General features: G+C 39.6%; 1 long non-coding RNA gene across 3 annotated transcripts in view; it reads left to right on the top strand.

The window, feature by feature from the left end:
• The window catches only part of LOC125935539 (uncharacterized), a 139,286-nt gene extending 130,009 nt beyond the window's left edge, over window positions 1-9,277 (top strand). For 2 of the 3 annotated variants that reach the window (XR_007461709.1, XR_007461708.1), the window contains exon 4: window positions 2,956-3,538. This is a non-coding gene — a long non-coding RNA (uncharacterized LOC125935539). Of the gene's footprint in view, window positions 1-2,955; window positions 3,539-7,510 lie in introns of those variants that run through there. The other variant, XR_007461710.1, reaches the window with a different exon arrangement.
• Window positions 9,278-13,408: the final 4,131 nt, after the last annotated feature.

Here is a 13,408-nt window from a genome sequence, read left to right as displayed (position 1 = left end):
TGGATACCTCAACATTTGTGTTGGGGCTCCTGCCCTTGGTAAGGAGTTCCAGCTGCAGTTGAGAGGTAAGTTTCAGGAAGCAGCAGAACCACCTTCCCGTCAGTGATCCTGTGGTCTTAGACAAAGAACCTGTCAGCAGTGACCAAAGGTCAGAGGATTATCTGTGAGTATTCTGGACTGTGTAAAATCTGACGTTTTTGTTTTGGGGACAGGACGTGGCCCCAGTATTGACTGAAGTTAAATTTCCATCAACCTAAGGAGTGATGGCTTGGGATGAGATTTAATTTGATAATAGAAAAAGAATATGGTTTTTCTTTCACCTAGAAGTATGAAGTGACTTTCATTCTTACCCATACATGTTTATAGCTCTTAAGATCTTGGAAAAATTACTTACACATGAAAAGACATTTTTTTTCCGAGAAAAATTCAGCCTAAGTCTTTAATTGTACCCTTTCTGTAAAAGAAGTGGGATATTGTTGTGTGATACATGCCTCTAGAAATTAATGCCGGATGAACTCAGGATGTCTCAACAAACTTGGTTTTCCGTTACTCTTTCTAACCCAAAAGCTAAAATATAGTGGAGAGGAAGGAACAAGTTAGTCTGACATTTGGTAGATGAAGGTGCCTTTCTGCTTGCTCCCCTTTCCTACTGCTTCCTAAGCTGAGTGAGGGCAGGAGCAGGTCTAGAGTAAATACCAGTTTAGTTTCAGTTTTCTTGCAGCTTTATCTTCTAGATGCAAAATCTCATTCAAATACCCAAACCTCATATTTCTTTTAATTTGAGTCAGGAGAAATTGAGCCCTGAGACTTACCTGTGACAAGCTGTCAGTAGATTTCAGATAAATGATAACCGAAAGTACAGAATGACGATCCATCTTCTGCTTTAACAATGTTTTTATTTTCTAAATAAGGAAAGCGACACAGAAACTGTACCAGCAAGAGTGTTATGGGATTAGCATGTGTGAAAAAGTTGTTGACTGCAGATTAGAAGTTGTAACTCTGCCACTACCTATTTGTGTGGCTCTAGACATACCATTTCAGCTTTCTGGGCCACATGTGTGAGATGAAAGTTTTGACCATTAATGCAAGTAATCCATGCTTTATTATTCTTAAGATTCTAGGGTGTAGAATAAGAAGTTGCTTTGAAAATTGAAATTCAGGTTGATGAGGAGACTTATCAACAGTAAATGCTTAGATGGCGCTATTGACAGTATCCAAAGTATGTAAAGAGCCCAAATGTTCATCAACTGATGAATGGGTAAAGAAGGTGTGGGATATATGTGTATACAATGGAGTATTACTCAGCAATCAAGAAGAGTGAAATCTTGCCATTTGCAACAACATGGATGGAACTAGAGTGTATTATGCTAAGCGAAAGCAGAGAAAGACAAATATCATATGACGTCACTCATATGTAGAATTTAAGATACAAAACAGATGAACATAAGGGAAGAGAAGCAAAAATAATATAAAAACGGGGAGGGGGACAAATCATAAGAGACTATTAAATGCAGAGAACAAAGTGAGGGTTGCTGGAGGGGTTGTGGGTAGGGGAAAGGGCTAAATGGGCGAGGGGCATTAAGAAGGTCACTTGTTGGGATGAGCACTGGGTATTGTATGTAGGTGATGAATCACTAGATTCTACTCCTGAAATCGTTATTGCACTATAATGTTAACTAACTTGGATATAAATTTTAAAAAATTAATAAATAAAAAAAATGAAAATAAAGATCTAGATCATCCAAGAAAAAACAAACAACATGTGCTCACTTTGGCAGCACATATACTAAAAAAACAAACAACAGTAAATGCTTAGATATAATGTGACTTAGGATTTCTAGTAGAATTTTTGAATGTGCCAATAAGAGCAATGCAGTGTTTGTATAAAACCATACTCAAACTTGTGATGAAACTTAGAAAATGTATTGCTGATTTTGCTTGGATGCTATAGATAATCATATGAGAGCCAGGTTAAAAATAAATCTCCTAAACCCAATGAAAATTACATGGGAATTAGAAAATTATTAGAATTTTAACAGATTATGTGCAGTTTTTTTTTTTTTCCAACGTTTTTTATTTATTTTTGGGACAGAGAGAGACAGAGCATGAACGGGGGAGGGGCAGAGAGAGAGGGAGACACAGAATCGGAAACAGGCTCCAGGCTCCGAGCCATCAGCCCAGAGCCTGACGCGGGGCTCGAACTCACGGACCGCGAGATCGTGACCTGGCTGAAGTCGGACGCTTAACCGACTGCGCCATCCAGGCGCCCCGATTATGTGCAGTTTTAATCCTTGAAAGAAACTCCTTTAATTGATACTGATGAATGAAAAGTGCTTTTGTGCTTTATATATTTATTTCAGAGCTGGAAAATAGACCATATTCAGAAGCCTGGGCAACAAAGTAAAATAGATTTCACATAAGTTAGGTCATGTACATGGGCAGTCCCAAACAAACAAATCACTACTGTATATACTGAGAGGTTTCAACCAGTGAGTATCATATGAATTAAGTTCCTCAAGGAGCATGCAATTCTTGATTTTATAGCTCTAATCATCATTACACTGTTGCTCATATAAGTGTTGGCTATTTTTATTTTTTCCACTGTTCTTCTGCTAGTTTTATTTGAAAAAATATTTTCTCTGTTAATGTGCTGGTATTATGATAATAAATAACATTTAACTAAAAATGTTGTTTAGATCCTTAATTATTCACAGAAGCTTTAGAAGCTTTATATGTAATCTGAATTCACTAAACAATTGCAATTAAATACCACTCTTGTAGTTTACTGAGTAGACTAACCTATTCTTTGCTCTGTTCAGTATGAATTTAGAAGTGAGGAGGGACCAGATACCTGAAGACTCAAAATGTATGTCGTGTATGAATGTTACTTCTTTCATAGGTCTTAGTATAGAACACTTTACAAATGAAATCTCACTCAGTATTGTCACTCTTTAGGTTGATGGAAATTTGATCTCATTGCACAAGTTTTCTGTATAAGTGAGGAAGAGAAGATTTATAAGTTGCCCACATACCCGACTCTACTACAGGCTGAAACTAGAAGGGGAAGATGGATTTAACAGGTAAAATTAGAAACTTGATTTGCATATTGATCTGATACATGCCTCATGGAAAGTAAAATATCCAGTATAAATTTGCTGAAGGAAATATTCAAAAAAATTGAAATTCTTACTGGACTAAGTAAAAATAGTACATTAAAAAATGTGAGCTTTAGAGTGCCTGGATGGCTCAGTTCATTAAGTATCTGACTCTTGATCTCAGCTCAGGACTTGATCTCAGGGTTGGGAGTTCAAGCCCCATGTTAGGCTCCACACTGGGTGTGAAGCCTACTTTAAAAAAAGAAAAAAGAGGGGCGCCTGGGTGGCGCAGTCGGTTAAGCGTCCGACTTCAGCCAGGTCACGATCTCGCGGTCCGTGAGTTCGAGCCCCGCGTCAGGCTCTGGGCTGATGGCTCGGAGCCTGGAGCCTGGTTCCGATTCTGTGTCTCCCTCTCTCTCTGCCCCTCCCCCGTTCATGCTATGTCTCTCTCTGTCCCAAAAAAAATAAAATTAAAAAAAAAAAAAAAGAAAAAAGAAAAAAATGTAAGGTTTTAGGGTAATATAAATAGAAGTCAAAATTCAGGGGCGCCTGGTGGCTCAGTCAATTAAGCATCTGACTTCAGCTCAGGTCATGATCTCATGGCTTATGAGTTTGGGCCCCACGTTGGGCTTTGTGCTGACAGCTCAGAGCCTGGAGCCTGCTTCAGATTCTGTGTCTCCATCTCTCTCTGCCCCTTTCCTGCTTATCCTCTGTCTCTCTCTGTCTCTGTGTCTCTCTGTCAAATAAACATTAAAAAAAAATTCAAAGCCAAAAGTTAAGTAATTTATGTAATGTTAAAGATATATAATTCTGTGACCCTCTTATGGAATTCATAGGTAAATTACTAAATCTGGTATTATTTTGCCTAGAGAAATGCAGGCAAGATATGTACAGGCAGCTTTGAAGATACAAATGAGTGAGGTCTGATACACCTGCACCCAAACACTTATCTTCTAGGTAGCTGTATAACACACTACCATAGACTAGCTGGCTTAAATGACAAAATTTTATTTTCTCGTAACTCTGGAGGCTAGAAGTCAGAGATCAATGTACTACGTGAGGGTTGGTTTCTGGTGAGACCTCTTCTTTTGGTTTGCAGACAGCACTTTCATCCTCTGTTCAAACATGATCTCTGCTGTGTACCCATGGAGAAAGGGAGGGCTCTTGTGTCTCTCTGTTTATAAGGACACCACTTGTATTGGATTAGGGCCCAACTCTTATGACCTCATTTAACTTTAATTACCTCCCTAAAGGCCCTCTTTCCAAATACAGTCACATTAGGGGTTTAAGGATTCAAGATATGATTGTGGGGAGGTACTAAATCCCTAACAAAGGTTTATGTCCTTTAATTTCTTTTTTTTTAACTTTCATTTAATGGATTTTTAGGAGGAAGCTATGGAAAATGTGTTTAGTTTGTCATGTTTTAGTTTGCATATTCATGAAATCCTTCTAACTGTAGTTCCTGAATCACTTGGAGATAAAGAATAAAAGGTCTAAAGAAGAAGAAGAAGAAGAAGAAGAAGAAGAAGAAGAAGAAGAAGAAGAAAGTTCTAGAATAAAAAGTTCTAAGGCTCTCTTCATTAGATTTTATCTTCTTCAGGGTGGGGCTTATCTTATCCTTTTTCCTTCTGACTTTGCCTTTTGGCCTTCCATTTTTTGGTTTTTCCTTTGTGGCTCTTCACACTGAAAGATTCAAATTTTGGTTCAACAGTGTTCTCTGCTTAAATTGTCATTTGCAACTATGACAATACATGCCCAGGTGAAGTTAAGTAAGCACATTACTGATGTAAAACTGGTAATATCTTCCTTGAAATTTTAAAGAATTTTTAATTTTGAAGTTGAGAAAGATAAAGAAGTTCAGAAGGATATGAATATTTCTTCTCCTCCTTATTCTTTTAAAAAATTTTTATTTGTTTATTGTTTTGATAAAGAGAGTGTGAACGTGAGTGGGGGAGTGGCAGAGAGAAAGGGAGAGAGAGAATCCCAAGCTGGCTTCACATTGTCAGTGCAGAGCCTGATGTGGGGCTTGAAATTATGAACTGTGAGAGATATGAGCTGAAACCAAGAATTGGAAGCTTAACCAACTGAGCCACCCAGGCACCCCTCCTTCTCCTTATTCTTATACCTTATTATTTCTGTTTCCAGTCCATTGCATTTATATTACCTGACATTTTGGGCACAAACTTTTTGTGTGGGATAGTATATAGTAGGCAGACAGTGGGCACTGTGATATCATAAAGTCTCAGTTTTTTCAACTGAAAGATTGGCATAATAATAAAATACACCTCTCAAGATCCATGTGAGGACTCAGTAAGGTAATGTAAACAAATAGCATCTGGCATTGAATAACATTGATGGTCCAGTGGTAATTATAAGACAAAAGTAGAGATCATGGAATCCTTTTATGAGTTAGAATTAGTTTATGTAAGAGAGGCTTAAAAAGATAGATATTTAGGGGCACCTGAGTGGCTCATTTGGTTAAGCATACAACATTGGCCTAGGTCATGATCTCACCATTCCCTAGTTCGAGCCCTACATCTGACTCTGTGCTGACAGCTCAGAGCCTGGAGCCTGTTTCAGATTCTGTGTCTCCCTTTCTTTCTCTGCCCCTCCCCCACTCACGCTCTGTCTCTCTCTCTCTCAAAAATAAATAAACATTAAAAAAAAAAGAAGATATTTCTCTGTGACCTAAAAGCCTAATGACAGGCAATCTATGGCTGATAAAGCAGCAGCAGCAGCAGCCTCAACAACTCTAAAACAATTCTCTGACCTGTCTCCTTTTTAAAATTCACTAGTTTGGTGAATGAAACCATGATCTATCTTATCACAAAATAAGAAACTTAACCCACTAAAATCAGTTGATAACCACATCAAATCAATTCCAACTCTTAAATATCTCTCAAATAATTCATCATTCCCACCTCTGCCTTACTTCTGGCCCTGGAGATGCTAACCAATATTATGCACTGCAGGGTATTCTAAATGGGCTCATTTCTCAAGTCATACCCTACTCTAATCTTTCTTCCACACATAGTCTCTTTCTAAATGCAAATCTCTGTATTCCTTTTCCTTAAAACTCATCAGTGGCATCATGTTATTTATAGAATTAAAGACAGGAGATTTTTCAAAAGACATACATAGTACTTCTGGTCCAGACCCTGCTTACCTTTCTAGACTTCTTTTTTATTCCCATCTGTGGTAGGCAGAATAATGGTTACCTCAAAGATGTCCACATCTTAATCCCTGCAATGTATGTCTATATTATGTTGCATGACAAGGGGAAATTAAGGTTGCAGATAGAATTAAGGTTGCTAATCAGTTGACTTTAAAATAAAAGGATTTTTGAGGCACCTGGGTGGCTCATTAGATGAATGTCTGATTCTTGATATCAGCTTAGGTCATGATCCCAAGGTTGTTGGATTGAGCCCTGCGTTGGGCTCCATGCTGAGCATGGAGCCTGCTTAAGGTTCTCTCTCTCTCTCTCTCTCTCTCTCCCTCTCTCCCTCTCTCCCTCTCTCCCTCTCTCCCTCTCCCTCTCCCTCTCCCATTCTCTCCCTTTCTCTCTGCTCCTCTCCCCTGTTCACACGCTGTCTATAAAATAAAATAAAATAAAATAAAATAAAATAAAATAAAATAAAATAAAGTAAAATAAAGTAAAATAAAATAAAATAAAATAAAATAAAATAAAATAATTTTCGTGAATTATCTGAGAGAGAGAAGAGTCCATGTCAGAATGATTCAGTGTGAGACTCAACTGGCTGTTGATGGCTTTGAAGATGGAAGGGGGTCAAAAGCTAAGAAATATGGGTTGCCTATAGAGGCTGGAAAAAACAAGTAATCATATTCTACCCTGTAACTTGTGGAAAGGTACACAGTCTTGCCAACACCTTGATTTTGGCCTACTGAGAGCTGTGTTTGATTTGTGACCTGCATACTATAAGATAATGAATTTGTTTTTCAATTTTTTAATTTATTTTTATTTTTTAAAAAAGGTTTATTTATTTATTTTTGAAACAGAGAGAGAGAGGCAGAAAGAGAGGGAGAGAGAGAACCCCAAGCAGGCTCCATGCTCTCAGCACAGAGCTTGATGCAAGGCTCATCTCACAAACTGAGACCATGACCTGAGCTGAAATCAAGAGTTGATGCTTAACTGACTGAGTCACCCAGGTACCCCTGAATTTGTGTTTTTAAGCCACTAAATTTGTGGTAATTGGTTGCAGCAACAATAGGAAGCTAATACATCATCACAATTTTGATGATTTACTTGTGCAACTCCAAACACAGTATATATACATACTATTTCCTGTACTTGGCATGCCATTACCTTTTTGGAGGCCTGTCTTTTACACCTACTTCTGAACTTAGCTTCTTTCAGAAGAATTTACAGACTGGATTTCTGCCCATTTCTGTTCTAGCACACTGTATTTGCAACCTCTCTTGTACTACTTCTTCTCCCAAGACTGTTGAGCTCATGGAGGCCAGGGACTTTTATCCCCAGTACCCAGCCCTTGAATGAATTAAGTGAAAGGGTGAGTAAATAAAAATGGAATGTTCTAAATGTTTTTATTTTAGAAGGCTCATATTCTGGTGTGAGTCTGTGCATGTGTTTATATTTGGGTATGTGTATTTTAGGGCAGAGATATTCTGAGAAATGTGAAATTGTTAAGTCTTCTGAACTAGTCCATTTAGGCTGTTATAACAACAATGCAGAGACTGGGTGGCTTTTAAACAACAGAAATTTCTTTCTCACAGTTCTAGAGGCTGGGAAGTGTAAGATGAAGGTGTTTGCAGATTTGGTATCTGATAAATGCCTGGTTCCTCCTTTGTAGTTGGCCATCTCCTCATTGTGTCTTCATAGGATAGAAGACTAGAAAGCTCTCTGGGGTCTCTTTTATAAGGGTACAAATCCCATTCATGAGAGATCCACTCTCATGTCCTAATTACCTTCCAAAGTACCGCCCCCTCAAAATACCAGCACAGTGAGGATTAGGCTTCAACATATGAATTTTGGGGGACACAAAACATTAAGTTTGTAACATCTTCTGCCTCTGATAATCCACCACAACCTCCTACACATCTGGCTGGAAATTTAGTATCTATTGTTACTGGAGTTTTACATATAAGAATTCCAGGTTTATTTGGGGTCAGGAACATGGATTTGGTCCCACAACCAAGGCAGTTTACCTTGCTTTCAAAATAATTCATGACCAGCCTGCATTGGTGTGTGTGTGTGTGTGTGTGTGTGTGTGCGCGCAGGGTGGGGTGGATTGGTGGGGCTATATACTTGCTGGGCCACCATTTCCTCCAGTGGATAAAAAGCCAGAAGCTTCTGGTTACTTCTTTTAAAAAAAACTTTTAATTTTAAAAATAGAGATATCATGGACCTATAATATTGTATTATTTTTAGATATACAACATAATGACCTGATATATGTATATATTATAAAATGCTTACAGTTGAGTTAGCATTCATCACCATACATAATTACATTTTTTTTCTTGTGATGAGGACTTTTAAGACCTACTATCCTACCAACTTTGAAATATGGAAAACATGATTGCTAACTACAGCCACCATGCAGTACATTACATCCCCAGGACTTACTTACCTTGTAACTGGAAGCTTATACCTTTTGTCTGGTCACTTCTCCTAAACTTGGGAAGCTATTATTTTTTATACCATGCCTTTGGTCTTTGACATCTCCTCCCATGTGAAGGAAATTAATATAATTCCCTTCTAAAAGCCTACATTTTGCATCCAAGGAAAAGGAATACACAAGCAGTGAAACAAGATACAATTAATATCTCCACAGATTAAATAGGTCTGTGTTTTCTCTTGCTTCAGGACAGTCCCTTTTAACTTTTTTTTTTTTTAAGTAATCTCTACACCCAGCATGGGGCTAGAACTCACAATCCTGAGATCAAGAGTCATATGCTCTACCAACTGATCCAGCCAGGCACCACAGGACAGGCCCTTTTAACGCCAATTCTTGTGGTGGCTTTTTGATATACTTTTTAAACAAAAAGCACTTATTCAGAGTACTAGTCTTACACTGCCCAAGAGGGGAAGCAGAGAGAGGCAGATGCCTTTGAGTGAAAAATGTGAGAGGAGCCCCAATGATGACATTTTGACATTTTTTTTAATGTTTAGTTATTTTTGAGAGTCAGAGAGAGAGAGACAGAGTGTGAGCATGGGAGAGGCAGAGAGAGGGAGATACAGAATGAGAAGCAGCCTCCAGGCTTCAAGCTGTCAGCACAGAACCCGATGTAGGGCTCAAACTCATGAGCTGTGAGATCATGACCTAAGCTGAAGTTGCATGGTTAACTGACTAAGCCACCCAGGCGCCCTGACATTTTGACATTTTAAAAATGTTTATTCATTTTTGAGAGAGAATGTGAGCTGAGGAGGGGCAGAGAAAGAGGGGGACAGAGGATCCTAAGCCGGCTTTGTGTTGACAGCAGTGAGCCAGATGCGGGGCTTGAACTCATGAACTGTGAGATCATGACCTGAAGTCAGACACTCAACCAACTGAGCCACCCAGGTGCCCTTGACTTGTTGACATTTATGCCATTCTGTGAAGTATGGGGTTCAGAATCAGACTTAATTTGGTAAAATAAGTGATGTGATGTTTCACACATCACCATGGTGGTATTAGATTCATATCCAAACACAAGTCATTATTTTTCCTCTATAATATCAATTTAGCTGCTTCATAATATTTTTAGCTAGGGAATAATTATTTCCTTATTTTATTAGCTATTTGAGAGAAAGTAGGCAGTTTGCAATTTTTTTCCTACTTTGAGCAATATTGAAATCCTTGTAGCTAAATCTTCACACAGATCCTCAATTATTTCTTTAGCATAAATTTCCAGAGGCATGCTTACTGGTTTGAAAGAATGGGTCAAATTTTAAGGCTTTTGATATGAGTTGTGAAAGAGTCCATTAGAAGGACTGAAGCTCATTGTAAATGACGGAAAGCACCCTCTTGGAAGGTACCTCGAGTAAATAAAAATGGAACATGTCTTATTTTGCTAGGGTTTCCATAACAAAATACCACAGAATGGTGGTACCTTAAACAATTAAAATTTCAAATTTAATTGTAACTTAAAAACAAAACAGGTGGGGCGCCTGGGTGGCCCAGTGGGTTAAGCGTCAGACTCTTGATTTCTGTTCCGGGTCATGATCTCATGGTTAGTGAGTTGGAGCCCTGTGTCAGGCTCCATGCTGACAGCGTGGAGCCAGCTTGGGATTCTCTCTCTGCATTCCCCCTCCCACCCTCCCCCCCATCCTTTTTTTTCTAGGTATAATTTAGGTACAGTAAAATATACCTTTTTTAGTGTGTAGTTCTAGGAGTTGTGTAACCACCATGTTCAATTATGTTACTGTAATCAAGCTTACAAGAGTGATGGAAATGTCTAAATTTCAGCTATATATATATATATATATATATATATATATATATAATTTATTTATTTAATGTTTATTTATTTGAGAGTGAGAGAGCAGGAAGAGGGGCACAGAGATAGAGGGAGAGACAGAATCCCACGCTGTCAATGCAGAGCTCGACAAGGGGCTCAAACTCACTAACTGTGAGATTATGACTTGAGTCTAAATCAAGAAGTTGGATGCTTAATTGACTGAGCCACTCAGGTGCCCCTAAACTTCAGTTATATTTTTAATTTTTGTTTTGTTTTTGAAGGCTAAGGCACTGGTAAGCAAGGTAAAGCCAAGAAACAAACTCAGGCAATTACCTGAAAGGTAAAATAAAAAAAAATTTTTTCTTCTTGAATGATCTGAGGGGTAGGAGATTGACTACATCATTTAAGTGTTTGTATAACACTGCTTATTCATCCCCAACTTTACCAATCTACTCTCCAAAAAGAGTGTAACATCCCAATTACCTTGCACTTATCCTGGCTTCATAATGTCTCTCAAACAGGATTGTGTTGCCTCCCATCATCCTGTAAGTCCCTTCTGTGAGTAAGATTTTTAACCAGACAAATGTGTCTCTGAAGCTTTCCTCATCAAGAGAAATTAACCCCATAATGGATTCTTAATTAGGTGGTTTGGAGGATTATTTTTTAAAACAATGTAGGACAGACCTGTTACTTTGGAATTTACAGTTTAGATGGGAAAATAAGTTATGATCTTATTCTCTTTCCTTCAGAAATTCATCTTTTACTGTTGTAACTTTGTGTGTGTGTGTGTGTGTGTGAGTGACTCTAAAATTTATTTCTAAAGGTCTAATCTTTTATATGAGCTGTAGTCTTGGGCAGCCCAGAAAACAGTGCCCTATAAATATCCCATATCACCTTAAACATTAACAACTCAGTTCATCATCTCCCCTACTCCCTCTAAAACACTTTCCTTTCTTAGTTTGTCAGGCTGCAATTTTAGTTGTTCCAGATTTCAAACACAGGAATGCTTTTGTTTTCCTCATTCTTTATCATCAGTCAGTTAGCAAATCCTGACATATCTGAATTGTTTTTGTGGGTTTTTTTTTTTTTTTTTTTTTTTTGTAACAAATATGTAATAGCTTCCTATGGTCCTCCTCTTAATCAGGAGCACACTGATCACCTAATAGGCTATATATCATTCTTTTTTCCTTTAATTTACTTATTTTGAGAGAGAGGGAATGAGCATGTGCGATTGGGGGAGGGGGAGAGAGAGAAAGAGAGGGAGAGAGAGAATGAATCCCAAGCATGCTCTGCGGGGCTCCAACTAGTGAATCATGAGATGCTGACCTGAAATCAAGAGTCTGAGGCTTTACCGACTACCATTTTTATTGTCTGCTTTTCCCCAGTAGAATGTAAGCTCTGTGAGGGCTCTGTTGACTGCCATCCATATTTCCAGCATCTGGTATATTTGTTAGATAAATTGAGCATTTACTATGTACCAGGCACTGTGAGTTTGCATATGGAATCTCATTTAATTTTTAGCACACAGGGGAGTGTTTTATTGTTTTGATTTTCAGATAATAAAACGGGTTACATTTTTAAAAAAGGTTAAGTGACTTGCCCATTATCTAGTGCCAGACTCGTTTTCTTCTCAAGCCTTCAAGCTTATCTGTATGCCTTTGCAATAATATTTAAGCTACTTAATCTAAATTTCAAGGCATTCCATAATATCAAGGACTCTAAACCTATCTTACCAAAGACGGTTTTCTATCAAAAACCTCTTGCTTCAAACTACCTATTGTACCTTGAACCTTATATAGTTTTCCTTTCCTCTTTATTTTGCTCATGTAAAGTCCCTGTAGAAATTTTATCTAGCCTTTGAATCAGAGATTGAGCGCAAGTTCCGCTTTTCACACCATTCAATCCTGAATACTCCAGGATGCAGTGAGGAATTCATTTTCTTCAGGAAGTACCACATGGTTTGGGGGGCTCTTGGTCATGTAATGTCTCATACTATGTCCCATTCCTTGTATCTTGCTTGACACAAAGGTTTGATATATGTAAGCCTTGGTAATTTGCTTGCATTTTCACCTGAGGGTAGGTAAGGTAGTTCCCAGGGTGCGCGATATTTATGTATGATATCCTCCGACACCCGGTTGTAAAATACCTTCAAAAAGCTAACGTTTTTGTTGGGAAGGAAGATCGCATAGGTCACAGAAGCATAAAACGATGTGTTCCTGAAGTAAAATGAAAATGTCAACTGTGGGAGTACGCTAAGGGAGGCTGAGCAGGGCGTCGGGAAGGGCTTCAAGGCCGGCCGCAGGGTGGCGGGGGGTCTCGCGCCACGCCTCGGTCAGGAATCGCAAGCGCTTCTAGCACGTCGCTGTCCTTCACCTGGCCCCGGGCTCGCTTTTGCGACGGGCCACGTGCCAGTGTTTAACTGCACGTCGGTGCGTCAGTGAACAGTTAATAACCGCCTTTCCCTCCCAGGCCTCTACCCTCCATCTTTGTGCGGACAGGGGGGCGGGGCGGAGAGGATGCCAGGTGTAGCGGCCCGGTCGAAACGCGGCGGGTAAATCCAAGCCCCCAACCCCAACAGTCAAGTTTTCAAAAAGCCCGCGCGTGGCGCCCCAGGACGCACCCGTTGGGAACGACCCGCAGCGCGCCCCTGCTCACCCCCACTCCCAAGCCCAGGGCGGGGGCAAGGCGTCGGGTGGCAGACAGGTCCCCCACACAGGGGGCGCCGGGGCCAGCGCGCACTGGGGAGCGCGCCCGTCCAGCCGCGGCCGAAAACGGAAGTGGGCGCGAGCGGATCGCGATCATTGGCTGAACTGACATGTCTCTCAAGGGGCTGGCGCGAACGCCACTGCGGAGTTGGGCGAGGGGATACGGCTAGGGGAGGGGGGAAAACACTG

Source organism: Panthera uncia, assembly GCF_023721935.1.
Source record: "Panthera uncia isolate 11264 chromosome A1 unlocalized genomic scaffold, Puncia_PCG_1.0 HiC_scaffold_17, whole genome shotgun sequence".
NCBI lineage: Eukaryota > Metazoa > Chordata > Mammalia > Carnivora > Felidae > Panthera > Panthera uncia.
This window is presented reverse-complemented; position numbering and strand designations above follow the sequence as displayed.